The sequence below is a fragment of the Piliocolobus tephrosceles genome, chromosome 3 (genome assembly GCF_002776525.5).
Source record: "Piliocolobus tephrosceles isolate RC106 chromosome 3, ASM277652v3, whole genome shotgun sequence".
Lineage (NCBI taxonomy): Eukaryota > Metazoa > Chordata > Mammalia > Primates > Cercopithecidae > Piliocolobus > Piliocolobus tephrosceles.
The window spans coordinates 44858877-44868705 of record NC_045436.1 but is presented as its reverse complement, the minus strand read 5'-3'; positions in this window follow the sequence as shown (position 1 = coordinate 44868705).

The following is a 9829-nucleotide window of genomic DNA, read 5'->3' as shown; positions in this document are numbered from 1 at the left end:
CCAATGCAATCCCTCCCCCCTCCCCCCTCCCCATGATAGGCCCCAGTGTGTGATGTTTCCCTTCCCGAGTCCAAGTGAGCTCATTGTTCAGTTCCCACCTATGAGTGAGAACATGCGGTGTTTGGTTTTCTCTTCTTGTGATAGTTTGCTAAGAATGATGGTTTCCAGCTGCATCCATGTCCCTACAAAGGACGCAAACTCATCCTTTTTTATGGCTGCATAGTATTCCATGGTGTATATGTGCCACATTTTCTTGATCCAGTCTGTCACTGATGGACATTTTATCTTGGTTTTTTTATTCACAGGTTCTATATAGTAAGAAATATTGTTACTTCAGGCCGGGCGCGGTGGCTCAAGCCTGTAATCCCAGCACTTTGGGAGGCCGAGACGGGCGGATCACGAGGTCAGGAGATTGAGACCATCCTGGCTAACATGGTGAAACCCCGTCTCTACTAAAAAATACAAAAATCTAGCCGGGCGAGGTGGCGGGCGCCTGTAGTCCCAGCTACTCGGGAGGCTGAGGCAGGAGAATGGCGTAAACCCGGGAGGCGGAGCTTGCAGTGAGCTGAGATCCGGCCACTGCACTCCAGCCCGGGCGACAGAGCGAGACTCCGTCTCAAAAAAAAAAAAAAAAAAAAAAAAGAAATATTGTTACTTCAAATCTAGTATATTTTAGGTGATTCTTACGTAAAACAAATATAATAAGTTATTTTAAAAATCAGTTCTATTGAGGCATAATTCATACACAATAAACTGTGCCTATTTAAAGTGTATAATTTGACGAGATTTGGCATATGTACAGACCCATAAAACCATGGCTATGATCAGGACAATGAATATTTCTGCCATCCCCCCAAATAGTTCATATCTTCTTACTTCTCCCCACTCCTCATCCTATGTAACTGATCTTTCTGTCACTTAGTTTACATTTTCTAGAATTTTATAAAAAATTAAACCACATATATGTACTCTTTTTTGGACAGCTTCTCTTAAAATAATTATTTTGGACATTTAACTGCTGTTGCACGTATCAATAGTTCATTTCTATCGCTGAGTAGCATTTTATTATATGCATATACCAAAATTTGTTTAGTCTTTCTCCTGTTGATCAACATTTAGATTGTATAGTTTTGATGTATTACAAATAGAGATGCTATTAAGATTCACATAGAAGTCTTTGTATGGATATATGTTTTATATTTTGGGGGGTAAATACATAGAAGTGGAATGACTGGTACACATAGTAGGTGGATATTTAACTTCTTAAAAAATTATCAGTTTTCCAAAGTAGTTATATATTAATTGCAGGCATACCTAATTTTATTGCACTTCACAGACAACTTCATTCCTTACAAATTGAAGGCTGTGGCAACCCTGCATTAAGCAAGTCTGTCAACGCTATTTTACCAACAGCATGTGCTCACTTTGTGTCTGTGTCATTTTGGTGATTCTCTATTTCAAACTTTATTATTATTCTTATATCTCTTATGGTGATCTGTGATCAGTGATTTCTGATGTTCCATACTATTATAATTGTTTTGGGGCTCCACAAACTGCACCCACATACGTACAGTGGCAAACTTACTACATAAATGTCATATGTCCCTGACTGCTCCATCGACCAGCTGTTCCTGTCTGTCTCCCTGTTCTCAGGCCTCCCTATTCCCTAAGACTCAACAATCTTGAAATTAGGCCAATTAATGACCTTACACTGGCCTCCAAGTGTTCAAGGGAAAGGAAGAGTCACCAGTTTCTCACTTTAACACAAAAGCTAGAAAGGATTAAGTTTAATGAGAAAGACAAGTTGAAAACTGAGATAGGCTGAAAGCTAGGCCTCTTTCTCCAAACAGTTAGCAAAGTTGTGAATACAAGGGAAAAGTTCTTGAAGGAAATTAAAAAGTAACTAGTGAACCCATGAATGATAAGAAAGCAAAACAGCTTTATTACTGATAGGGAGAAAGCTTGAGTGGTCTGAATAGAAGATCAAAGCAGCCATAACATTCCTTTAAGCCAAGCCTAATTCAAAATAAGGCCCTAACTCTTTTTAATGTTAGGAAGGCTGAAAGAGGAAAGGAAGCTACAGAAGAAAAGTTTGAAGCTAGCAGAGATTGCTTCAGAAGGGTTAAGGACAGAAGTCATCTCTATAAAAGTGTGAGGTGAAGGGGTTTTAAAATGGCAGTATATCTCTATCATGCCTACCTTTGAAGAAAAAAATGGAAAAAAATAAATAAACTAGTAGCATAGGAGCAAGTTGGCCTCACTCCCTCAACAGAAAACCAAAAACAAATACACAGTGCCAAGATTTTTACCAGTAACAATCCAGAACTCACATATGAGGATGAGACAGATCCCAGGACCACAGAGAAGTGAAAAAACTTCAAGCAGATGATAGGAGAATCAGACTTCCACATCCACAACGTCCTTCCTGACAATTCTGCCCTGCAACAAGCTTGCAAAAAGCCTCCCCCCAGCTCACAATTTCTACACTGGAAAAAAATGAGATGGAGGTGGAAGTGTTAGTCTGTTTTTGCCTCTCTATAAATAAATACTTGAGACTGGGTAATTTATAAATAAAAGAGATTTAGTTGGCTCATGGTTCTGCAGACTGTACAGGAAGCTGGTGCCAGCATCTGCTTCTGGTGAGGGCTTCAGAAAGCTTATAATCGTGGTGGAAGGCCAAGGAGAACCAGCATCATATGGTGAGAACAGGAGCAAGAAAGGGAGTTGGTGCCACACTCTTTTAAAACAATCAGATCTCCTGTGAACTCAGAGTGAGAACTCACTTATCACCAAGGGGATGACACCAAGCCATTCCTGAGGAATCCACCCCCATGATCCAAACACCTCCCACCAGGCTCCACCTCCAACACTGGGGATTATGTTTCAACATGAAATTTGGAGGGAAAAAACATCCAAACCATATCAGTCAGCTTTCCCATCATCTTGGATTCCCTCGCAAGAGACCTGTACCTGCCTGAACACACAGGAAGCATCATGACTGCCTGAAGGTATAAATATCCCTGAGGACAAGCAGAGACAAACTAGGGAGGTAGGACTACCATCCCCAGCAATGGAAACTCTGCTCTGTAACTCAGCCAAAGGAGACGCCACATCAGAGTGGCTGTTCCGCAGCAGCAGCATGCTGTAGGAGGTATGTTCCACAGGTCCTTTGGGCACAAACCACTACCAGCCTTCCCATATTGCCAGAATAATCCTTTTGGGAAGTCCCCCATTCAAAACAGGCAGCACTCTAATAATTTACTAGAGCAGAGGAGAACCTGGGATTAAGAAACCACATAGACACAAAAAGGAGGCATCGACCTAATAGTAAAGATTTGCTAAGAACAAGGTGAAGTAGGAAGTGCTGGTGGAGAAGCTGCAGCAAGTTATCTAGAAGATCTAGAACAAGCTTGTCCAACTCGTGGGCCATAGGCTGCATGTGGCCCAGGATGGCTTTGAATGAGATGCAATAAAAATTTGTAAATTGTCTTAAAACATGAAGAGAGTTTTTTGCAATTTTTTTTTTTTTTTTTGAGATGAGTCTCGCTCTGTCGCCCAGACTGGAGTGCAGTAGCGTGATCTCGGCTCACTGCAAGCTCCGCCTCCTGGGTTCACGCCATTCTCCTGCTTCAGCCTCCCGAGTAGCTGGGACTATAGGCGCCGGCCACCACTTCTGGCGAATTTTTTATATTTTTAGGAGAGACGAGGTTTCACCATGTTAGCCAGATGGTCTCGATCTCCTGACCTCGTGATCTGCCCGCCTCGGCCTCCCAAAGTGTTGGGATTACAGGCCTGAGCCACCGTGCCCGGCCTGCAATATTTTTTTTTAAGCTCGTCAGCTATTGTTAGTGTAGTGTATTCTATGTGAGGTCCAAGACAATTATTGTTCTCCCAATGTGACCCAGGAAAGCCAAAAGACTGAATACCCCCATCTAGAACATAAGGGATGAAGGTGGCTACACTAAACAATAGATTTTTCCATGTAGATTAACAGCCTTCTATTGGAAGATGATGCCACCTTGGACTTTCATAGCTAGAGAAAAAATGCCTGGCTTCAAAGTTTCAAGGAACAGAATAACTCTATTAGCAGCTAATGCAGCTGGTGACTTCAAGTTGAAGCCAATGCTTATTTACCATTCTGAAAATCCTAGGGCCCTGAATTACGCTAAACCTACTCTGCCTGTGCTCTGCCTGTGGAACAACAAAGCCTGGATGACAGTACCTCTGTTTAGAGCATAATTTACTGCATGCTTTAAGCCCTCTGTTGAGATCCACTGCTCAGAAAAAAAGATTCTTTCAAAATATTACTTATCATTGCCAATATACCTGGTCACCCAAGAGCTCTGACGGAGAGTTATGGTTTTTTTCATGCTTGCTAACACAACATCCATTCTGCAGTCCATGAACCAAGCAGTCATTCTGACTTTCAAGCCTTATTGCTTCAGAAATACATTTCATAAGGCATTAGCAGCTAAGTGATTCTTCTGATGGATCTCAGCAAAACAAACTGAGAACTTTCTGGAAAGGATTTATCATTCTAGATGCCATAAGAACATTCTTGATTTAAGGGAGAAGGTCAAAATAGCAACTTCAACAGGAGTTTGGAAGGAATTGATTTCAACCTTCATGGATGACACTGAGGGGTTTACAACTTCAGTGGAAGAAGTAACGGCACATGTGGTAGAAATAGCAAGAGAACAACAATTAGAAGTGGAGCCTAAAGATGTCTCTGAATGGCTGCAATCTCATGATAAAACTTGGATGGTTGAAGAGCTGCTTCTCGTGGATGAGGAATAAAATTGGTTTTTTGAAATGGAATCTATTCCTGGTGAAGATACTGTGCATATTGTTGAAATGACAACAAAGGACTTAGAAGAGTATATCAACTTAGTTGATTAAGCAATAGCAGGACTTGAGAGGATTGACTCCAATTTTGAAAGAAGTTCTACTGTGAGTAAAATGCTACCAAACTGCATCACATGCTACAGAGAAATCTTTTGTGAAAAGAAAAGTCTATCAGTGAGGCAAAGTTCATTGTTGTCCTATTTTAAGAAATTGCCACAGCCCTGTCAGCATTCAGCAACCACCATCCTGATAAGTCAGCAGCCATCAACACCTACATGAGACTCTCCACCTGCATGGAAGTTATAACTTGGCTAAAGCCTCAGATTATTATTAGCACTTAGCAATAGTATTTTAAAGTAAAGGTATGCATATATTGTTTTTTTACACTACAATATAGTGTAAACAATTTTATAAGCACTGGGAAGCCAAAACGTTTCTGTGACCCACTTTATTGTGATAGTCACTTTACTGTGGTATTCACTTTATTGTGTGGTGGTCTGGAATTGAACCTGCAGCATCTCTGAGGATATGCCTGTACCAGCAGTGTGAAGTGCATTTTCTCCACATTGTTGTCAACACTTGGAATAATCCTTTTCATTGTAGTCATTCTAGTGGCTGTATAGTAGTATCTCATTGTGGTTTTAATTTGCTCTTCACTAGTGTCTAATGAAGTTGAGCATCTTTTTGTACAATTACTTGCCAATCATAAAACTTCCTTGGTAAAGTGAATGTTCAAATATTTTGCTCATTTTTAAATTGGATTTTTCTTCTTACTGCTGAGTTTTAAGGGATTTTTATATATTCTAGATATATACCTTGGTCAAATACATAATTTGCATTTTAGGAAGTAAAATTATTTTAGATAACTATGCTTTGTTAATATAATACATAATCTATCTGTATTTTAAATTTTCCTTATTAATAAGGGGAAGCATTATCTCCATAATCCTCAGCTACCAAGTTTTCCCATGCCTAATAAGATAGCCAGCTGGCATATGAAAAATAGGTAAGGAGAATAAAAGTAGAAAACATATTGATTTTCTCAACATCCTTCTAATACCTCCTGATTTTAGGAGTCTCTTAGCAAACTACTAATAGTAGGAGATAAGAGACTAGATAGTATATGTGATAATTAGTCTTCCTCCTTTTTTCTGTTAAGCAAACTTAATAAATAAGCAGTAAGAACATTATTAATAAAACTTCCTGTACTTTTAAAAAATTAGATTTATTTTATCTCTCAGACTAAGACCCTGTTGTTTACATGACTGTTTTCCTTATCAGACTAAAGGAAAACATCAGTGCCTAGTGTATAATTCTATTCTTATTTCCTTCATTCTCTCCATTTCCTTTAGTCCCTATTCATCGTCTTCTTCAATCCTCTCTTCTACCCTCCCCAGCATCTGACATGTATAATTGCTTAATTTGGTGATTCCAAATAAGTTTTGGCTACAGACTTTTTGGTGATCCTATAGATAGCCTATCATGTTTTTTACTTCAAAGACAACAAAATGAAAGTAATAATACAATTCTTCCCAGAACTTACAGGAAGAAGAGCAGAGTCTTTAATGAGTGAAAAAGTGAAATCTTTTTCTATAGTATCCAACAAAATTAGCACTCTCTGCCAGAATAAAGCAAACACACTAATTTTTAAATAATATTCACTATTTAATACTTTAGTGTACCCAGCAATGAATGAACCACAGAGAACAATCTCTTCCAAACAAGAGTGAATCTAGGTAAATTCTGTGGCTAAATAACTATCCCCCCCCGAAAAAGTAATACATTTGCAGAAAACAGTGTACAAAATCAAGTCTACTCATTTTAAACCATGGGAAAAAACACATTTCCACGTATCTCTTTAAAACCTTTTAATATATCTAAAAATTTTCACATACTTTTATGATTTTATGGGATATATGACTGCCCAGGGAATGCTACAGTGTCAGACACAAATTTAAAAATAACTCTTCCATAAGTACTGCTAGAACTGAGATGTACAGGAGATTATACAGGCAATCTTTACATAATATCATTAGGATACAGACAACCCTAGGGCTGTAAGTATCCCATGAAGGTAAATATGAGACGATTAATTATATTCCCCATATTAGATTGGTTCTCATCAGACACCTAATACTAAGCTTATTTTGACACTGTTTTTAAAAAGATCCAGTATTAAAAGAATAAACTTCCTCTAGGTAGAAAAAATAGGAATTCTGACCTATTAAAGATGATGTATACTGATAAAACGCAGTCTTGTTCCCAAATATGCAATAAACCATTACTCTAATGTATGAACACTAATGAAATAATCACCTATTATAATTGTGTATATATTGAAATTTTCAGTTCAACTCTTTTGGTATAAGGGAAAATAAAATGATTGGCTTCAAATCCATTTTTAGTAATGTAAAATATGTGAGCTTTATTATATGTTAAAGAAAATAAAGATAATATGACCCCAAATTTATTTTTCAAAGTTACAATAAAATATTTTTAAACATATACAAAATTACAAATAACCGGTGCTTTTTTCAGTAAAGGTACTCGATATACTATTTAAATACAGGATAAAACAAAGATACGTTTAATGATTTTCATCTCATTTTAAAGTCACCTTATTGAACGATACATCATGAAATCTATAGTTGTACATCTAGGAAATTTACCAATGGAGCTCTCTTCCACCGGTGTGTATATTTTAATTTGTCTCATATGGGTGTCTCTTCCATTTTGGTGATTGGCTAGAACAGCAATCTGTATCATGAATGTACGAGTTGGCTTCTTATGATTGTCAGTTAAGGGAACATGAATCCAGCCACTTGGTTCTACCAATTCAAGTTGCTGCCAAGGGAAAAAAATACCAGATTATGCTTTTATTCAATGAATATAATTTATAATAATGAATTCATTCTGTAATAAAATCAACTTATAATTAACATTTTGCTCAACGAAAGAATGATAATATGACAATAATCACTACCAGTTATTGGTCACTTTTACCATGGTCTACTTATAGTTGCTAAGCACTTTACAGGTACCATCTTAGTAGACAAAATAAAAATAGATGTACTTCGTGTTTACAGAACTTGTACAACTTATACAACTTGTACTCTCTGCCAGAATAAAGCAAACATACTAGAAAGCACATGTCTCACAACTTTTAAAAATACATGAAACACAGATGGCTGATTACACACAGGTAGTATGTGTCTCCTCCATGAAGAGAAACCAGAATAGTAAGTAGATATTCATATTTTGAACCGATAACCTAGGAAAGAAGGCTAGGATTCATCAGAGAAGAGATGGGAAGTACCAGAAGTAAGTAAGGAGAGGGTTCGAGGTAGCTTGCCCAGCCAGGGAACTCACTGAGAGCCAGGAGGGGCTCCTGGATATGGGGAAACAACATGAGAGATATGGAGATACCCCCAGGGCTCTACACTTTGAAACAGGCTTGGGATCTTAGTGATGAGAGAAACCCTCTACCAACTAGGGCCTTGGGCCTGACATAATGAGCTGTCTACAGACTGTAAAGAGACGTTACTCCAGAAAGGAACCTCAGAATCCCAAAGGCATCCCACAGATCCTGGAGCAACCTCAGCTGGGCGCCACTTGGAGAATCTAGATACTGGAGATCTAGAGACATGGCTGCTGCTGCTGTGCTGCTCTAAGGAGGGAGAAGGAAGACTGGGAGCTCCCATGTATCCCTGGGAAGGTCCCAACTGACCTGCTGCAGGCTGTTGCTGAGACAGACATGAGAAGACCACACTCCCCACAGCTTCTTGCCCATGCTGCTTGCCTGGGAGGAACCCACTCTCTTTGGTTCCCAGCCTAAGGTGCCATCTTGAGAGGTTAACACTGGGCTGTACCCTGACCTCGGGTTAAGATCGGGCTGACATAGCTGCAGCTGCTAACCAGTCAAGGAGAAACAGGGAAACCAGGCCCTCCTATGCAGATCTAGAACAATACTCACACCCTGCAATGGGCTGCTGTGAAACTGAGCTGAGTGGACTATACTCCATATTGCTTCGTGCCCATGCTGCCTGCCTGGGAGGGGCCCTGCCCTCCCTGGCTGCAGTTCTAAGGTGCAGAGCTGTGCCCCAGCCTCAGGCTGAGTAATAGGCATGGTGGCTACAGCTGCCACTCAGTCAGGGGACAGACAGAAGAGACCAAGCTCTCCTAAGAAAACTTAGCAGAAGACCCTCTGCCCTGCCATGGGTGGCTGTGGGACTGAGGACTAGCCTGGCCAACCCACTGCAGCTTCCAGCAACACCAACATGGGCAGCAGGGTTGTTCTACCATTGTTACTGCCATCACCCACACCATACCAGCTGAACATGAGCCTGAGGACCCAAACACCTGGCCAACCCTCCCCACTAGTAGCTTCTAAGCAAGCCACCTGGAGGCCCAAGAATCAGCCCTCCAGGACTCACTAACAGTAGAACAAAGGTAAGTTGCTTTGGGGCCTAAACATAGGCACACATACCATAATGTGGCCACCACTAGGGCCCAAAGACTGGCTCAGGTGGCATCCAAGGCTTCAGCTAAACTTCACTACAATATCAACTAATAACTGAATCCTAAGCCACCAAGGAAATCACAGATATCACTGACCTTGTGTACTGACGCAGAATTCATACAAAGATCACACTACCACAGGCACCCAAAATACAAGTCAAAGTATTTTAATCAGTAACACCCATACATCTTCAGAAAAATATTTTTCCCTACAAAAGCAACTTCAAATAGTTGGAACAAGTGACTGCTAAATCAGATGTGGCGACATTAATGGAAGGACACAGGAAACATGAAAAAGCAGGGAAAAAAATCACATCTCCAAGGGACCACAATTGTCCAGCAATACACAGTCAAAAAGAATTTCTCAATTCAAAACTTAGGACAAGAAAGAAAAGAAAGAAAAGAAAGAAAAGAAAAGAAAAGAAAGAAAGAAAGAAAGAAAGAAAGAAAGAAAGAAAGAAAGAAA